Genomic DNA, 20,420 nt, shown 5'->3' with positions numbered 1-20,420 from the left:
GGTGATTTAAGGGGCATGGAAAGCTCACTCAAAATGCTACAAATCATTGTGAAATATGATTTTCTCAATTCGAAGCACTGAAATACCAAAATCACGCCGTAAGACAGGACCGCAATTCTGGGCGAATCCTATTCCGATTTGGACTTAGGTTTTCTTTATCCTAATTGGACTTGGACTTAAATCTCCAAAATTCCTAGGATTATTAGGGCTTCTAGGACTCTCCTAAGCCCTATAAATAGAGCTCTAAGCCTCACAATTCAATAAACAATTTAGGAGACAATTTCAAGGAGACAACTTTGGGGAGAGGAATTGGAGGCTACTTCTAGAAGCGGTTTTCGGTTCTTTCTTTACCTTTTCTTTTTCTTTTATTTTAATTATGTGTAACTAACTCTTAAGGAGGGCTAGATTGAAGCCCTAATTATGTTTATTTAATATTTCAATATTGGAGCCTTTGTGATAATCATATTGTGTTGCTTAACTTGATTAATTCCTATTTTCTTGAATTCTTCATATGTATGTGACTGGCCATTATATGCATCTGGTATGGACTAGTTAGTTAAATAAATTTGGATGACCGAGTCCTGGGTTTAACATAAGTAACAAAAGATATCCACATCGGGTTCTTGGGTTAATCAACATGGAAAACCGGGAGTAGACACCTATGCCCTAGGCCCCATATGTTTGTCGATTTCCACAGATTTATACTTTCTTAAAGAACAATTTAGTAGACACCCATGCCTAATTCGTTGCTTAGGGAAATCAATAGCTTAAGGAGTAGACACCCATACCCTTAGGTTGGCAAACATTAAGTATTCATAATATGGTTGGATCATTGGCATATTGTTATATTATCTAAGTATGATTAGTAGTGGATATCAAAGCCCTACCTTTACTTTTTCATTTATCTTTTTATTTCCTTTTTCACAATATCAATTCAGTGACAAGTTGATATTTTTAATTAATTCTAAATAAAATCACAATCCTCGTGGGAACGATCTCGTACTTGCTGCACTATACTATTGTTTTGATTTTGTGCACTTGTGAGTTAAAACGTACTAAATATTATCTATTAATTTAGGTAGTAGTTGGCACAACACTTAAACTTCAGAAGAAAGGTGTGCTTAGTTTTAGACAGAAATAATCTTCTTGGAGGCCTGACAAGTTGAAGAAAAGAAGATTATGGCAGGAGGCCATCCCAGCAACCCGATGAGTTGTAATTCTGTAATAGGGTGTTGATGTAACCCTTTCCAATTAACAATGGTTTAATTGTATTTTAATTTTGGTTTTTCTATATGCATGATGATTGTATATCTGTGAGAATTGCTTTTAATGTTTATATTCAATCATTATTGAATTATTCTCTTGTCTTAGAAAGTCTTTTATATTGATTGAACTCAATCCTTCATATTTTCTATGATTTTGTGAATGATTGTTGTACAACGGTTTTAATTGACACATTATCAATAGGATTTGATAGGCTATGCCTAGGGAAGATGAATTGTACTATACCCTAGTTTAATGTAATTTAGGTAGACAGTTCGTGACAACCAAAGATGGGTTATGCTTATTCATTGATTGTGTGTAGTCTATTAAGGAATTAGATAATCTATACCTAGGGAAGACAGATTGTACCGCATCTTACTGGTTAGGTGGACGGTCCGTGCCAACCAAAGATGGATTTTAAATGATGGTATTTTGTTGACTACTCAAGTGAGACGAGCCCTATATCATGCAAAATATCATTTTCCCTTATTAATTTATAATTGACCATTGGTATGCGGTGAGTAGTGAAATCAACCCCCTATTCAATCTTTCATCCCTAGTATCTTTATTTTATGCATTTACTTTATTAGTTTATAAAACAAAATCAAAACAACTTTCTTAAAATTAAGTTATATTTAATCTTGAAAAACTTAATAACAATACCCCTACAGTCCTTGAGGTTCAACACCCTCTCTATAGCCTTATCCTACAAGGATTCGTCCTATTGTGAATGCTTAATTTGATTATTGATATTTTTGGACACAAAAAGACCACATCACTCACCTAAATTAATAGGCAAATACTTGGTACGTTTTACTCGCAAGTGCACTAATAAGTGCTAAAATATTCATATTTTCAGCCCTTAACTTGCATGTTTTAATCCTTTGATTTTGGTTAATTAGGTCATTTTACTTCCTTTTTGTATTTTCTTTGTTTTTTAGGCTTTTGGAAGAAAAGAAAGTGTTTCTGGAAGAATTACAAGCTTAAAGGGCAAATTGGGAAGACCTAGAAGATATGGTTGAGCTTAGCCAATCATGGTTAAGTTTAATCAAATAGAGGAAAGGATCAATTCGGAATTTCTCACATTGAAGTCAAATCAGATTGGATGAAAAATTGGATTCTGAACACATCTCGGTATTTTAACCATAACTTTCAGCTCAGATATCAGATTGAAGTGATTCAAGGGGCATTGGAAATCACTGTGAAATAGCATTTTCCCAATTCGGAGCGCCGCAAGGCCAAAATTATGCCGCAAGTCAGGACCGCAATTCTGGGCGAATCCTATTCCGATTTGGACTTAGGTTTTATTTATCCTAATTGGACTTGGACTTAAAACTCCGAATTTTCTAGGTTTACTTGTGTAGCAAGGGACTTCTAAAGCCTATAAATAAACCTCTTAGGTTCTAGGCATAGTTGTGGAGAAAGAGGCACAAGCTCTGGAAAGGAACTGAAGGCTGAATCAAGAGGAGTTTGGGTTTTTCTTCTCTTCCACCCTTTTATTTTTATTATGTAGTTTATATTTTATTTAGGGCTAGATTGAAGCCCTAGTTATGTTTAATTAATATTTCAATATTGGTGCCTTTGTGATGATCTTGTTGTGCTATTTAACTTGATTAATACCTGCTTGCATGAATTTCTCATATGTGTGTGCCAAACAATCCTCATGGGATCGATCTCGTGCACTTGCGAGTAAAACGTAGCAAATATTTGCCTATTAATTTATGTGGGTATTTATCACAATAGACTCCAGTCTCTGAATTGCTCGAGTGGTTTGAGTGTTGATCTATTGTTGTGCAGTCAAGAACTGGAGTATAGCACTTTCAACGTCATTCTTTTTCAACTCAAGATGTGATTGGGCCGCTTGTGGTGGAGCTTGGTAATTATTTCCTTGTTGGAAATTTTGTTGCTGCCCTTGAGGATTTAGAACATTCTTATTGTTACTGAAAGAAATATTGGGGTGGTTGTACCACTCTGCATTGTAAGTGTCGAAGTATGGGTTGTTCTTTGGAGGGTAGTTGTTCTGCCCCACATAGTTCAATTGCTCCTAACCTACAGTTGAAGACATAGGACAAGTCTCAGTGTGATGGTTAGAAAGGGAACATATAGCACATGCCTCGACTTGTGCTACTTGTTGAACTGGAGCAATGCTATGATTTGTCTTGGCTTTCATGATCATGTCTAGCTTCTTCTCCATGGTTGCCATCTAGGTCTGAACTCCACCAGTGGTGCTTACTTCATACACACCCTTCCCCTTGAGTTCCTTATTTCCCTTTAGTTGAGAATTGTTGGGAATTCTCACTTAAGGTCTCAAAGCGTTCTATGGCCTCTTCACTATTCTTTTCCATTAGCACACCTCCATAACCTGAATCAACAAGATTTTTATTAATATCACTTAAGCCCTAATAGAAAGCATGTACCTGATCATCTTGAGACAAGTTGTGGTGTTGGCATTTTACAAGCAGCTCATTGAAGTGCTCCCATGCTTTAAAAAATAGGTCTCCATCTCTTTGTTGGAAGGTCTGAATATCCTTCCTCAGTTGCCTTGTCTTTTAGGCTGGGACGAACTTCTTTAGGAACTTTATAGCCAACTCTTCCCAGTTATGGTAGACATTACAACCAAAGAATTCAACTAGAGTTTTGCATTATCTTTCAAGGAAAAAGGGAAGAGAAGTAACCTAATTCCTTCTACAGTTAAGCCCTGGATGTTCTGAGTCTTACAAAGGTCAAAGAAATCCCTAATGTACAAGTATGGATCCTCCAATGATGTGCCTCTGTAGTGTGGGACCATGTTAAGCAAATGTGGAGATAGATTGTAATTGCTCTGCACAATGGGCTAGAAGTCAATGCATGATGGCCAGTCAAAGCTATGAGGAATGAATGAACTTTTCATCGGCCTTAGCACTGAGGGGTTCTCAACATCTTCTTCTTCTCTTCCTGCCATTTCAAATTTTCTTATGATTTGAAGATATCTTTTTTTCTTCGAATGATCCTTTCAATCTTTGGATTGTTCGAAAAGATGGTTCAATTCTGAGATTGATAATCCTGCAATTGTCATAAAAAGAGAGTTAAAATCAGATTTTACAGAAGTGTTAATGCTACTGTTTGGATGAGGGTGCTCGATCGCACTTAATAGTGTGCTCAATCGTACTACCACAGATGAAAAAGAAATAGACAAGGGAAGGTAATAATTTCAGCCCTATTGTGCAATGGAAAAAAATTCTAACAACAGAAACAAGGGATGTGCGACCCAGAAGTAGGTCATGTGAGAGTCTGAACAAGTACGCTCGATCGCACTATAAGGTGCACTCGATCTCACTTGTGCAAATGTGTGTGCATGAGTGTGTGGGTGCACTTGTGCCCGCAGGGGTGCAAGGGCAAGAATGCGGTCGAGCGCACAACTAGGTGCGTTCGATCGCACTCGTGTAGAACTGAAACATAATTAAAACAGAAAAGAGAACAAATTTGATGCCCTACAGCTGTGAACTTGATTGCACCGCTGCAAAATGGGAATGAATGTACGGAAACCAGAAAACAGGAACTTAAATTTAAAACAAAATTAACTAATTAATGGAAAACAGAAAACAAAATTAAAATTAACAACAAAATAAAATTAAAACAAAACAGAATTAACTAAGGGAAAGTAAATTCTAAACAAAATCAAACAATCCCGGCAATGGTGCCAAAAACTTGTTATGCCAAATACCCACCTAAATTAATAGGCAAATACTTTGTACGTTTTACTCGCAAGTGCACGAGATCAAAACTTGAGTATAGAGTGCAAGTACAAGATCATTCCCACGAGGATTGTTGTTTTTATTTAGAATTGATTTTCCAAATTAAATTGTCAAATTGTCACAGATTTGCAATGTGAAAAAGAGATATATAATGAAAAGGTTAGGGTTTTGACATTCACCACAAATCAGATTAGTTAAGAAAATACTAGGCCAATGTCCAACTGTATGGTATATTTAATGCTTGTCAACCTAAGGGCATGGTATCTACTCCTTAAGCTATTGATCTTCCTAAGCAATCAATTAGGCATGATATCTACTCTATTTCTTTTCTACCCTAAAGGATTTAGCATGATATCTTCTAAGTTTTTCTTTAGGGAAACATAATTCCATGGAGATCAACAAACACATGAAACCTAGGGCATGGTATCTACTCCTAGTTTTCCATGTTGATTAAGCCAAGAACCCGTGATGAGGTCCGTTTGTCACTTTATTAAGCCCAAGATTCGGTCATCTAAATTGACTTAATTAACAAAATCATACCATAAAATATGAGGAATTCAATCACATAGACATAATCAATTAAAATAAATCAGATATGATTGAAACAAAGGCACTAGTATTAAATTAAAAAGACATAACTAAGGCTTCAATCTAGCTGTAACAAAGAGTTGAGTTACACATAATGAAACTAAAACTAAAAAGAAAAGGGAAATTGTGAGGCTTAGAGGTCTATTTATAGGCTCTTAGGAAACCTAAAAACCCTAGAAAACCTAATAAAATCGGAGGACAAAACCCTAACCCAATTAGGTTTTGTAAAACCTAATTTTAAGTGGAAAATAAGGCTTTCCGCATCTGGGTCACCCGAATGCGCTCGATCGCATGGGGTGCGCTCTATCGCTGCCTTGCGCTCGATCCTATGTCTGATGCGCTCGATCACAATTGCACTCTAGACTTTTTCGGTGTGATCGATCCTGTGTTCCAGTTTTTCCCGAATTTGATTTTTATTGCTCAAAACTTCCAAAAATGCTTCACTTTCCTTCAAACACCTAAAAACAGACAAAAGCACTAAAAGGAAGTAAAACAACACAAAATAGTACAACTAAGAGATTAACACATGTAAATTAAAGAGCTAAAATATATATTTTAGCCCTCATCAGCTACCACAACCCTGGATCGCTGAGCACTTATAGAAATTTTACCACTGACACTGATAGTTGTTCGATTGATTATGCTTATGTATTGTTAGCCGACGAATGTTTATGTGTAATATGAACTGATGCTTATGTGTTATTATAACTAATGCTTATGCGTTATCATCAAATACAATGGGTGACTATTTGTGCGCTGAAGGAATTAGGTTTCCATCCATTAGTAAGACTGAACCTTCCTAGCAAAAGATTGCCACGAGATAAATCCTTGCTAGGAAAAGGACCTCAACTATTGAACCTCCCAAGCAAAAGACTGCCATGAGGCATACCATTGCTAGGGAAGATAACTCGCTACGACCCAATGACCAACCTTCTTAGCAAAAGAAAGCTGCAGAGCAAAGCCTCGCTAGGAAGGAAAAGCTGAAGCAATTCACTCAATGAACCTCTCCCAACAATAAATTATCAAGGGAAACCATGGCAATTGAGTTCACAATACCCACAACATAAATAAACACAAACAAATCACAAGGCCTTTCCGTTCACCAGATAATGTTTACAATTACGTGCCTACAACGTTACAAGAAAAGACAAAAGGTACACAACCATAAAAATCAAAAAACCCTTGCAATGGTCCTACAGTTCGCCGTCTTCTTCTGAAGTATCTTCTTCTTTGAAGACCTCCTCTTCGAAATCTGTAGAGTTCAGAAACATTGCGTCTAGAAGTTCTTCTAGACCGATCCTGATAAGTTCCCTCATTGTGACAGCACCCACCTAGAAGTCATTTAATCTCAGCTAATCAAGCCTGGTTTGGTATTCATCCATGCCCATAAGAGCACGACAAATCTCAAAGCCCTACCATTATCCACGAAACCAAGCCTTATTCCGTATAGAGAACACCCACCCCAGTTGAGCGAGGTAGGTGGGCGCGGACTCCTAGTACAGCTTAAGGGATTGGCCCAAGTCTGTTAGGTTCACGTGAGTTCCTTCACCTTCTCCTTAAGAGCCTGACAAGCCTTTTGCGAACGAGAGAGTCCACTGCGGCCACCCTCTCCTCTTCGGCCAGCGACAAAGCCTTGGCCAGTTTTTTCGAAGCCTTACTAGATTCAGCACGACGGTTCTCTTCTGATTTAGCAAGTTTTGCTTGAGCCTTAGCAAGTTCTTCGGATGCCTTGTTAGATTTGGCAAGGCGACTCTCCTCAAATTTGAACAGGTCCGCCTTGGCCTTCGCGAGGTCCTCACGGAGCTTAGCCATCTCTTGGGAGTCCTCTTCCGCCTTGTCCCTCATACCTTTCAAGGCTTTATGTAACTTCCCTTGAGCCGCTTGGTGGTCCTCGACCTCGCCTCGGAGAGATTCAATTTGGGCCTCGGCATCCTTCAGAATCTCCTCAAGCTTTAAATGCTCTTTGCCCCCTTCCTTAGCGTCCCTCTTTCTTTGGAGCTCTGCCTCCATTATCTACCACTGCTCTTTGATCAACTTTTTCAAGTTGAGGGTCTACGTCGCAGAGGCAGCGAGTCTGGCCTTTAAATCCTCCACCTCGGATGAAGGCCAATCCAAAAGCCAACCGTGGCGGACCACCATGCCTACGAGTTTAGTTGAATGCTGGAAAAAAAAAAAAAAAAAAAAAAAGATGATGATGATGATGAATGAAATGATTAGCTAAGTAGGGGTGCCAAAAAGGATAAAGAGTAGGGGGTAGACCCAAGCACTTACCAACATTTGTTGTCGGACCATGACAAGGTCAACTGCTTCACAGAGGCCTCACGTGTTCTAGCAAAATCGGATGGAATTATTGGAGCCAAGGCTGTCATAGGATAGCCCAGCAATCCCAACGAACTTCCCCAATCTTCAGTCCAGAGGGGCACACCCTCATGAAGAACGGTTATGAAACCACCTGAACTATTCGAGGGCAAAGCAAACTCTAAATTATCCGACCCTTCGCCCCCTTGAAAAACCTGGGTGCCTGTCAAAGGCCCGACTTCGACTGGAGGAGACAAAGCAGAATGAGCCTTGGGCACCTGACACTTGTGGAGACTGAACCATGTTGCCTTATCCGACTCTGCCTTCTTTCCCTCAACGGGAGCCTTAGGAGCTTCGACTCCAGCAACAGGACCCCCTTAGTGACAGCCAAACTCAAAGGAACCCCCAAAGCTTCATGGGCCTCCGCATTCGGAGAAGACTCAGCAACTCCCTTTGTCACCACCCCCTTTCCCATTGACTCCGAGGTATGTAGGTCAATGACTGGTGGCTTAGGTCGTAGAATAATTTCAGGTCATAGAATAATTTTAGGTCGAGGCTTAGGTTTCGAAACCCCATTATGAAGCATTCCTTAGAACTTACCCCCAACTGCTTTGAGGTCGGCCACCGTGGATTCATCTCCACTTGACTCCTCGGGCGACTCCGCAACCTCCCTCTTCCTCTTCAAAGTCTGGGGACTCACTGGGATTGTCACGGGTATAAGTGGCTACCGAGCCCTCATCAGGGATTTCCCTATGACCTAAATGTTTAGCTTCTCAACGACCTTAAGGCGAGCCTCGACCCTAAATTTCTCAGCAGCACCTGGGCGAGTCTCAAACTTATTCCCCTTCGTAACCTTAGGTTGAACCTCTGGTCGAGCCACGAGCTTAGGCTTCTTGGCAGGCCTAAGGCGAGCCTCAACCCTATATTCCTTAGCAACCTTGAGACGAGGCACGATAACGGAACTTCTAGCGGCATTGCCCTGCGCCTTAGTCTCACACCCTCGCGCGGCCCCGAGAGCGTCCTTCTTTGACCTCCCAACAACGAAAAGGCTAGTCGACTTAGGAAGAGGAATTCCTTTCCCCTTCTTATGACTAAGGTAGGTGGCGAGGTTGGACTCTAAAATTAGGTAGTTCGGTTCTACGTTCATAAGGTTCTCCTCTACCCAAGCTCTAACCTTACGGATCTGGTTATATTCCCCCGCTAGAATAGACTGGGGAGGCTTAAGTCGGTTCCCAATGGGAACACGCCATTTAATAGGACCTAGCGGTTTGATCCCTCTGTCTATGTCTCTTGCCGAAATCTCCCAACCGCTCTCAAAGATAAGGAAGAAACCTAACTTGAAGGCCGAACCAGGGCTCCACTTGTCCGACAAATTGATCAACCTCTTCACACGACTTTGGAAAGCCCAACCATCACCATATTTGACAGGCTTGTATAGGTACAAGAACTCACGCACAGTCAGGCGAACCGTGGACCCCAAGACCATAGACCAAAAGATGCAACAAGAAATCATAAGCCTCCATCTGTTGGGCTTCACTTGACTGGGAGCCAAACTTAGTTCCATCAAAAGGTCTCGAATAATGGCCAGGAAAGGAAATCTCAAGCCAGCTTTCAACATCGCTTCGTACATCATTATCTCCTGAAATTTATCCTTAGGGATAGTAGATTTGTTGTGACTCGGAATCTGAATCACTATGTTATTAGGGACTGCATATGTCTCCCAAATACGCCCCTCATCATTTGCCAGCAGAGAAGATCACCACCACACGTAATTGTCAACCTTGGGTTCCTCAAGCTCAATCGGGCCCATCAACCGGATCCAAGCCAGAGTTCGTGGTAGGAGCGTTGATAGTTGCCTTAAAGCATCTCCAACAGTGTTTCTAAACTAGCTTTTTAGCTAAATTTAGCTATAATGTTCCATTTTCATGCTCCAGCAGACACTGTAAAGTGAAGGGTTTCTCTACATATATTACAGTGAACTTTCATAATTGAAAGTTCATTGTAGGACATTGTAGCAATATTTTATTATTTATCAAATGGTCTTATTCTTATTTTATTATTGCTTCTCTCCCCACTTTTTCTTTTGTTAAGTGCCAAAATATTCATATTTTAGCCCTTAACTTTCATTTGTTAAATCTTTAGTTTTGTTAGTTTGTGCTATTTTATCTCCTTTTCGTATTTTTCTTTGTTTTTGTAGGCTTTTGGAAGAAAAGAAAGCATTCCAAGAAGTATTGGGCTTAAAGGACAAAATTGGGAAAAAGCTAGAAGATTTGAAGCAAGCAAAAAGCATTCTGGTAGTGTGATCGATCGCAGGGGACCTGCGATCGAGCGCACTTCTAGAGAGGTCCAGACGAGCGAGTGCAGCCTTGCGCTCATACGCACACAAGGAGACTCGATCGCAAACGTGCGATCGAGTGCACACAGGCTGCGATCGATCGCACCCATGCGCTAGAGAACAGTGAGCTGCAGCCAGAATTCCCTTTCCTTCCATATTAGGGTATTCCAAGTCCCACTTGTAATAGGACTAAGCCCTACGAATTTTCTAGGTTACTAGGGGTTCTAGGATTTCTTTAGGCCTATAAATAGACCTCTTAGCTTCTAGGAAAATGTGTGGAGAAAGAGGCATAAGCTCTGGAAAGGAACTGAAGGCTAGATCAAGAGGAGTTTGGGTTTTTCTTCTCTTCCACCTTTTATTTTGTTATGTAGTTTATATTTTAATTGGGGCTAGATTGAATCCCTAGTCATGTCTATTTAGGATTTCAATATTGGCGCCTTTGCTACAATTATATTTTGGTGTATTTAACTTGATTCATTCTTGTTTTCTTGAATTTCTCATATGTGTTTGTCTCATCAACATATGCATGTGGTATGTATTAGTTAATTAAATCAATTTGGATGGCCGAGTCCCGGGTTTAATAAGAGTAACAAAAGAAATTTACACCGGGTTCTTGGGTTATTCAACATGGAAAACCGGGAGTATACACCCATGTCCTAGGTTCTATGTGTTTGTCGATTTTCATAGATTCATGCTTTCTTAAAAAAACAACTTAGTATACGCCCATGCTAAATCATTTAAGAAATAAAAGAGTTAGAGTATACACTAATGCCTAACTCATTGTTTAGGAAAATCTATAGCTTAAGGAGTATACACCCATGCCCTTAGGTTGGCAAACATTAAATATTCCGGTATGATTGGCGCATTAGTATATTGTTATCTTAATTAGTCTGATTAGTGGTGGATATCAAAAACCCTAATCATTTTTAGTTTTAGTTTATCTTTTAATTTAATTCAATCGTGACAATTGAATTTTATATGTTAATTAAATAGGAAACTACTTCTAAACATAATTTACCAATCCTCGTGGGAATAATCTCGTATTTGTCTGCTATACTATCATTTGATCTTGTGCACTTGAAAGTATTTGCCTATTAATTTAGGTGGGTATTTGGCACAACATCTTTCTCTCACTAGTTCATCTTCACCAAAATACCTCATCACACAATTTTTTTTTCCTCTCTTCTTTCTCTCCCACTTTCTCTTCTTCTCTCTTAATATCACAGATTCCTCATCACCTCACCCAAAAGTTTTTTCCCTCTTCTTTGTTTCCAAAGTTTTGGTTCTCTCCTCTCTTTCTCTTCTTCTCAACTTCACCGAAACATTTGTCTTTGAAACTCTGGGAAGCACTCTCTCGGAAATACTCTGTCTTGGAAACTCTCAGAGGCACCTGGAAAGAAAACTCTTAAAGGTTTGTGAAATTTTTTTTAAGAAATTTTGGTTTAACAGGTTAACAAAAATGATGGGTTTTAGGAAATTTTGGTTCAAAGAATTGATGAAGATGATGGGTTTTACGAAATTTTGGTTCAAAAGGTGGAATCAAATTTCATGGGTTTTATTAGATTTGGGTTTTGAAGCTTTGCTGAATTTTTGTTTAATTTCCTGTAGAAAATTGGGAATTTTTTTTTTATTAAATTGGCTTGACTGTGAGCGTGTGTATATCGACATTGTGGTGAATTGAGGTTTAATGTTGATGTTCGTCCCTTTCTTTTATTTAATCTGCTTTTGGGTTTGACGTTGGTTTTGTCTTTGTGTTACATAGTTTAAGTGTTTGTTGTTTTGTCTAAGTGAATGAGTTATCTTTCAAAGATAAATATATGATGCTTTTGTGTTCATTTTCTTCTCAGACTTGTAGGATTGCTTGTCTTTCTTATCTTGCTTTCCATCGCATTCATTCTATTGGTTTTCTAATGCATTATTGAAAGTGAGGCTATTCCCTAGACTACATATTAAACGGAAATAAACACAAAACCAAACATCTTGATTTTGTAATTAGCATTATCTTCCTATTTGCTATTCTTGTTTTATGTGTTTTTTTTTTTTTGGGTGTGGGGGGGGGGGGGGGGGGGGAATTCACTTTACCCCCTTGAAGCTTCAGGGGTTTTTCAATTCGAATCTCAATGTTTCAAAATTGGCAATGTACCACCCTAATGTTTCAAAAATTTTCAATTCAGACCCTTCGTTACTAATTTCTGTCTAATTAGACGGAAATCATCTCACGTGTGTCTCATGTGAGATTTTGATGCCCTCTATTCCAATTTTGCCTTCATTAAAACCTATGAAATTACGTAATTACCTTCAATTTCATAGGTTTTAATGAGGGTAATTATGTAATTTCATAAGTTTTAATGAAAGTAAAATTGGAATAAAGAGCATCAAAATCTCATGTGAGACGCACGTGAGATGATTTCCGTCCAATTAAACAGAAATTAGTAACGGAGGGTCTGAATTGAAAATTTTTGAAACATTTGGGGGTACATTGCCAATTTTTAAACATTGGGGTTCGAATTGAAAAACTTTTGAAACTTCAGGGGAGTAAAGTGAATTTAACCCTTTTTGTGTGTGTGTGTGCGTTTGATAGAGTATAGTGTGTGGTGTTTTTTTTTCTTAAGATTTGTTGAATGGATTCTCAAATGGAAAGAAACACATCTTTTGTGGGCCTCTTAAATGAAGACGGTACTAAATCAATGGGATCTCCAAATTCATACTCTCAAATGGATGAACAACAAGGTGATATTGAATTTGGTTTTAAAAGACCACGAGGTGGCAACCTCACCATTGAAGAAGATGTTCTACTCATACAATCGTGGGTAAGTACTAGTACTAATCCAGTGCATGGAACTGAGCAGTCAAAGAAGGCATATTGGATGCGAATTTGGGGGAAGTACAATGAATATAAGGGCTTTGATACTATCATGTCTCACACATCTCTAGCTAATCAATGGGGAGTAATTCGAAAGAGCGTAACTCAGTTTGCTGCAAACTTAGCTCAAGTTGAGTTATTGAATCAAAGTATGTCGAGTCAGGAAGACAAGGTATAATTTATATTTATTGTTGTGTCAACATAGAATTTCTATAAGGGATATAATTATGTTCATATTTCTTAATTGCAGATTGACAAGGCAAAAGAGTTGTATCAGAAACTTAATAAAACACCATTTATTTTTGAACATTGCTGGAATATATTGAAGACATGTCCAAAATGGAGTGTTGTCAATGAAAAACAAGAAACATATCATATGAATATGCAGTGCCTTCTACTCAAGCTCCGATAAATTTAGGGGTAGATACTATATCTACTAGTAACTTTGTAGATATGAACAGCTTAAGGGTAGGAAGGTTGCAAAAGAACGTTTGAGTAAACAAAAGAGCAAGGATAATGTTGATGATGCGATTCTGGGCTTACTAACTCAGATGAATGAAAGAGCAATGAGAATGACTGAGCGGAAATTGCAACTTATGGAAGAAACAAGTTCTTAAGAGAATGAGAAGATTCAAATTGAGCAAAGTAAAATTCAAGCAGAGGAGGACAAAATTATGCTTGCAGATACAAGTGGCATGTCTAAATTCCAAAGAAAATATATACATGTCCGACAAATGGAAATCTTTGAAAGTAGAAGGATGACATAAAACATGCTGGACTTTTTTTTTCATGTGTTAAAGTTATTATGTGTTTAGTATTGTATTAACTTTTATTAGCATATTTTCTGCCTACTTTTACTGATTATGTTAGGCTGTTATGTATTTTGTGCAATTATTTTGTAGGGATGGTTTCGAATTTTTGGTAAGTATTAAATTCGAATTTTGCATATTGATTTAGTGTTTGGTGTGGTTGAGTAGTAGTAAATGCATATTGAAAATTGAAAAGTTTTGCATGAAGGTTGAGTAGTAATTTCGAATTGAAGACTTGATTTGAGCCTTTGGTGTGGTTAAGTAGTAGTAAATGGAAATTGAGAATTGAAAAGTTTTGCCTAGATGAAGGTTGAGTAGTAATTTCGAATTGAAGACTTGATTTAAGCCTTTGGTGTGGTTGAGTAGTAGTAAATGATGTTTGAAAAATTGTGCCTAGATGAAAGTTGAGTGGTAAATTCGAATTGAAGTTGATTTGATCGTTTGGTGTGGTTGAGTTGTAGTAAATGCAAATTGAAAAATTGTGCCCAGATGAAAGTTTAGTAAATTCGAATTGAAAATGAGTGTTTCGTGTGGTTGAGTTGTAGTAATGCGATTGGAGTAAATTGAGTCAGTAGTTGAGAGTAAATGCAATTTCAAAAATTCCGAAAGCAAATTCAGTAGTAGTCGTGAGGTTGAGTTGAGAGTAAATGCAATTTCCATAGTTGAGAGTAAATGTTGAAATCTGAGTAGATCAAATTGAGGTTGCATGGTTGAGTAAATGAAGTAGTTGAGGTTGTGAAATTAAATGCTTAGAGTAAATTCTGAGTAGATGTGCGATATTAATACTGAAAATATTAGTAGATGAAAGTTTTGAATAAATTCAAAGTTGTTAAGCTCATTGGTTCAAAACATCTACTCAAAATTTCAGTTGAATTTTAAACATCATGGATGTCTATCCTATAAGAAGAATGCTCATTGAAGACTCTGACTTTGATGATGAGTTGACTCTAATTATACAATTATTTGGGCACATAAGCATTTCAAAAGAAAGGAAGGATCAAGTTCACGTTGTGGTTCTATTATGGGACGTAGATTCATCAACTGTGATCCTTTGCAAGGCCAACAAAGGCTTTTTCTCTATTATTTTGATGATGTAGCAATGTATCCTCCAAAAGTATTTCGAATGAGGTTTCGGATGCATCGCCCTCTTTTTTGCCGTATTCTCTCTGCTGTAGGAGTTTATAATCCATACTTTGTCCAATCAAGAAATTGTTCTGGAACACTCGATTTGTCTTCCCTTCAAAAGATAACTGTCACATTTACAATGATCACTTATGGAGTACTAGCTGATTATGTGGATGAATATGTGCGGATTGGAGAAACCACTGCAACAGAATCTCTACAAAATTTTGTTGAAGCGGTGGTTTCAATTTATTCAAACACTTACTTACTTAAGATCTCCAAACAAAGATGATGTTGCTAGATTGCTAGAAGTTGGTGAAAACCGTAGTTTTCCAGGAATGCTAGGAAGCATTGATTGTATGCACTGGCAATGGAAGAATTGCCCAGCTGCATGGAAAGATATGTTCTCAAGTCGTCGACATGAACCAACAACGATTTTGGAAGGAGTGGCTTCACAAGATCTATGGGTATGGCATGCATTTTTTGGGTTACTGGGTTCTAACAATGACATCAACGTTTTAGAACAGTCATCTATGTTATCTGAGTTCGCTGAAGGATGTGCTCCTCCAGCAAATTACTCAATCAATGGTCATAACTACAAAATGAGATACTATCTTGCTGATGGTATATATCTGCAATGGTCAACCTTTGTAAAGACAATTTCATGTCCACAAGGAAAAAAGGCCAAACAATTTGCTGCAGCCCAAGAGTCAACAAGAAAGGACATGGAACGTGCATTTGGAGTGCTTCAAGCACAATTCGCAATAATTCGTGGACCTACACATGGTTGGAATCGTTAAACGCTCATCAACATTATGAAAGCTTGCATAATAATGCATAATATGATCATTGAAAATGAGCGAAATACTGACGATGCTAATGAGTTTGAATATGAGCAAATTGATGAAACTCCTCAAGTACAAATTCCTCGTGATCATACTTTTGAATTTGTGGAGTTCATTCAAAGGCATCTGAGCATTAGAAATAGTCAAACTCATTCTCAGTTGCAATCCGACCTCATCGAGCATTTGTGGCAATTGCATGGTCAATCTTAAGAATTAATTAGTCTAATTGTATGTTTTAGGTTTTTTTTTTTTTTTTTTTTTTTTTTTAGAAATTTTCATTTCGTTTGAACTTTTTATTGCTTTGGTGAATTGCATTTCTACATATTGCAATTGTATGGAATCTATGATGATTTTTATGTTATGTATTTCTTTTTTGTACGGTGAATGTTCCTTGTATGTATTTGTTTTTTTTTTTTTTTTTATGAATGATTTTATATAAATGTTTGTTCTCTCTTTGATTAAGTGTTGGCAAAAAAATATAATTAAAAAAATGAAAAATAATATTTAAAAGGAAGTAAAGTGTAAAATAGAAGGTTTGTTGGAGTGTGTAGTGAAAAACCAGTAGCTAAAGTAGTGAGTTGTACTTTTTGAGTAGCTAAACTAGCAAAAATTGTTGGAGATGCTCTTACCCAAAAGGAAAAATACTTTTGGCGCCAGAAGGAGAGGAAAGCGACTGCAGTTCGAGCGAAGCAACCGATGCGCCTCCAACAACCGGAGATGAAGAACAACGGGCTCCAAAAAGGAATGAGCAGGGACAGAGATGGGCTCAAGGGGTTTTAGCACCCAAGAAATTGCTCGAAGTCAGGTACAACGTCAACAGAAGTTCGAAAGAAGACAGTTCATGCAAAGAAGAAATGAAGGAAATCGTGAATGTGGGAACGTGAGGGCACTGTGACGAAGAAAGTCAACCAGGGTTTAAAGTGGCAAAGGCTAGAAATGGAAAGAAGAAAGATGAAGTGATAGTCGTCTCGAAAATCCAAGTGTCCAAACGGCCCGAAGCTTTGAAGCCAAAAGGGCGCGCGTGATTCCCAACGTCTAAGAAGTTAGAAGGACCGAAACGGTTTTCGAGGTTAGTAATTCCCATGCCCTCCTTTTTGCTTCGAAGATAAACAGCTAAGGGAATTAGGAGGGTAACTATTGGACCAAGGTCTGGCCCAGCTGAAGAATTGTCGAACCTAGACATCCCGCATAATAGAAGGCCAAAATCATTCGCAAGGCCCAGAACGCCTATGGCCTAAGGGCCTGTCCATAGTGTAAGCCGACCCAGCGGCCCAAAGACGCGAGACCAAACGTCCCAAAGCCGCTCACACCTACGTCCGTCTTAAATAGTAAAATACCGATGTTTAGGTTCGCATGTTAGTCCCGCTGCTTTGGCGAGCCTCGAAGCCTTCGTCAAAAACCCAACTCCAGCTTCGCAATCGTAAGAAGGGGTTGCCGGGAAGGGTTCGCTTAACCTTGAAAAAAGAGAAAGTAAGTGTCTAATCAAAATAGAGGGGCTGCCCCATCCCTGTCCCGCTGAAGCCTTGTTGTTCTTAGAAGGTTCGCTGCTATCGTATAGAAGTCAGACAGACCTGACCCGCTCACCCAGCTCCCGATCTCCTCTCCAGATGTCATGTGTCAAGCTTCGGTGCAACGATGGTGCGAATCCCGAGAAAGAGAGGTATAAGAAGGAAAAAATTTGTAAATGGGAAGATAGACAAAAAATTGTAATCAAATAATAAGAAAAGGGAAGTAAGAAAGAAGAAAGAGTTTTTTTTTTTTTTTTCTTGAGTCGATTTGTTTGCGTAATTCTCCGGTGTAATCTAATTTAGTGGCCGGCAAACTGTGTGAACAACAAATAATAAATATAAAATTAAATGACAGTATCTTTCTTTCTTTCTTTCTTTCTTTTGAGGGGAAACTTCACTTGTCCCATAAATTGTTACTCATTTTGCAATGTCTCCCTAAAGTTCAAAACCTTTTAATTTAGTGTATCGAAATTTTTTAATTTTTTTTTTCAATGTCTCCATTCAGTTAAGATTTTTTCATTAAATCCCAACAAAACTTTCAAAATACCATTCTTTTTTCCAAAAATATATATATAACTTTTAAAAAATAAATAAAATAAAAAAATAAAAAAAATTGACGCATAGGTATTTTTGTAATTACCATTAAATTTGGATCAACATCTTAATTTTTGTAAATTTTTTTTTTTAACAAATAGGGGTATTTTGGGAAAAGCAAACTAAATGGTGAGATTTCAAACAATTAAAAGATGGATATACTAAATTAAGAGAAATTGAACTTTAGGAGAACATTGCAAAAGCGATGACAATTCAAAGGGGGTTAACTAAAATTTTCCTTCTTTTGTTCATGAAAAAGAAAACATATTTTTCAAAGATTTTAAAAACAGCACCTTTAAAAAGATTTTTTTTTTCTTTCTCTCTAACCATTTTGGGTTAAGAAGATGTGTAAGAGCCTTAATTAGTTAATGAAACATCTCATTTAACTAAGGTATGTAAGACCTTAATGTCCCATATGACATGGCACATATAAGTATTTATTAGACTCCTTAAGTTATGAGATTATTTAATCCAAATCCTTAATAAACGGTTGGTTAATTAATTAAGAGAAGTGGTTTCCTATTGAATTAACTCTTACTTTGATGGGAAGTTGAGTTATAAAGGAATAAAGGAAATCAGTCATCTCTCTGCCTTATAAATGTACACAATTTCTACCATCTTTGTGTACCTTAAGTGGGTCAAGCGAGATAAACCAATTTCCGGTGTTTATGCTTTCAAAGAAGAATTAAAAGAATCAATGAACTATGGTATGTTTATTTTATTAATTTAGTGTGAAATTCATGATAGTTAAGATCTTGTAAGTTATTGTATGTTATGTCAATTTATGTTTTACAAGGTAATCTAAAAATTTAAGAATTTGATTGCAACTTTATAAATGTAAAATGTCTTGTCATATATATATATATATATAGTTAAAACCCCATATATAAAATCAAGAGTTATATGTATTAATACATTACTTACAAAACCATAAATAGAATCCCACACACACACGCGCGCACACACACACACACACACATATATATATATATATAAAAGAAAAATCGGAAACCATTAATATGTTAATATGTTTAGAAAAAACCCATACATAGAATCAAGAGTTATATGTATTAATACATTACTTAAAAAACCATATATATATATATGTGTGTGTGTGTGTGTGATTTTTTAAAAAAATAAAAATAAAAGACCGAAAAAATTGTAGTAAGAGCCATATCTAGGATTTTTTATTTTTTATTTTTTAAAAAAAAAAGAAAGAAAAATTCAGAGAATAAATATAACTTTCTAAATGTGATTTTATAACTATAAGTACAACTTTATTATTGTTTAAAGTAAATAATTTTTTTTTTTTTTTTTTTTTTGTGATTTTGTGGAAGTTGAATTTGATATTGATTCAGTTTAGTAGGGGTGTCAACCCGGTCCTGGTTACTGGTTACTGGCTAAACCCGGTAACCGTGACCAGGGTACCCGATTATTAAATTTAGAAAACTAGAATGAGAAACCGACTACTAGTTAACCGGTTACTGGTTGGTACCCGGTTATCCCAACCGGTAACCGGGATTTCAAAAAATTGTGCATTTTGGGCCTATTTTGGATATTGGGCCTATTTTTTAGGCTTAATTTATGCATTTTTTGCCCTTTAAAAAAATGATTATGGTTTTTTTAGCCTAATAAGCTAGGCTTAGTTATAGTTGTTATTTGCTTTCATAATACATTTTAAAAGTGCCCTAAAAACCCAAAGGAAAAAATAAAAACAAGTATGTATACAAACCAGCAACCAAAAGAAATAACATTTTACAATAAAAATAACCCCTTAACACTATATAACATATATTAATATACATATATAATATATATTTATTATATATACATATACACACCTGGTTACTGGCTAACCAGGTGTGTGAAAAAACAAAAATTGGTTATCGGTTTTTTTTGCAACCAGTTGGTTGATTGCCAATTGGTACCTGGTTATCGGTCGGTGGCCAGTTATTACTGACCGGATTAACACCTCAACAATTTAGGGTTTCTATCATACCAATAATATCAAAGATTTTTGCTAATTTTATATTCATGCTTTAATTAACGGAATTGAAGTTTTCTTCTTTCAGAACATCAAAGAGATAATTAAGCATTGAACTTAAGATGTAAGAATTTATTTAATTGTATTAAATGTACCATAGAAATGCGTTTTTTTAACCTATAATGAAAAAATATGAAAATAATACTTTTAAATTTTAAAATTAAATTATAATGAAGAATCAAATTATAATTTTTTAGTATCATTTAGAAATTTCTTTAGGGATTTAAAAATAAATAAATATTGAAATGACAGAATTTGAATTATTAAATTTAAAAATAATGGATCAAATTTGAAGATACTCGATAGAATGCTTCATCAATAGACAATAGTATTGATTGAATACAAGACAAGAGGATGTTGGTAACGGGGCGGGTGGGTCGGAACTGTACAAGTGGAACCCGAACCACTGCCACATAT

The 20,420-nt window shown here is 36.9% G+C and overlaps 1 pseudogene; it reads left to right on the top strand.

Moving 5' to 3' along the window:
• Nucleotides 1–14,774: 14,774 nt before the first annotated feature.
• On the top strand, nucleotides 14,775–16,067 carry LOC148584519 (uncharacterized; annotated as a pseudogene).
• The last annotated feature ends 4,353 nt before the right edge of the window (nucleotides 16,068–20,420 follow it).

The sequence above is a fragment of the Corylus avellana genome, chromosome 7 (genome assembly GCF_965113065.1).
Source record: "Corylus avellana chromosome 7, dhCorAvel1.hap1.2, whole genome shotgun sequence".
Taxonomy (NCBI): Eukaryota; Viridiplantae; Streptophyta; class Magnoliopsida; order Fagales; family Betulaceae; genus Corylus; species Corylus avellana.
This window is presented reverse-complemented; position numbering and strand designations above follow the sequence as displayed.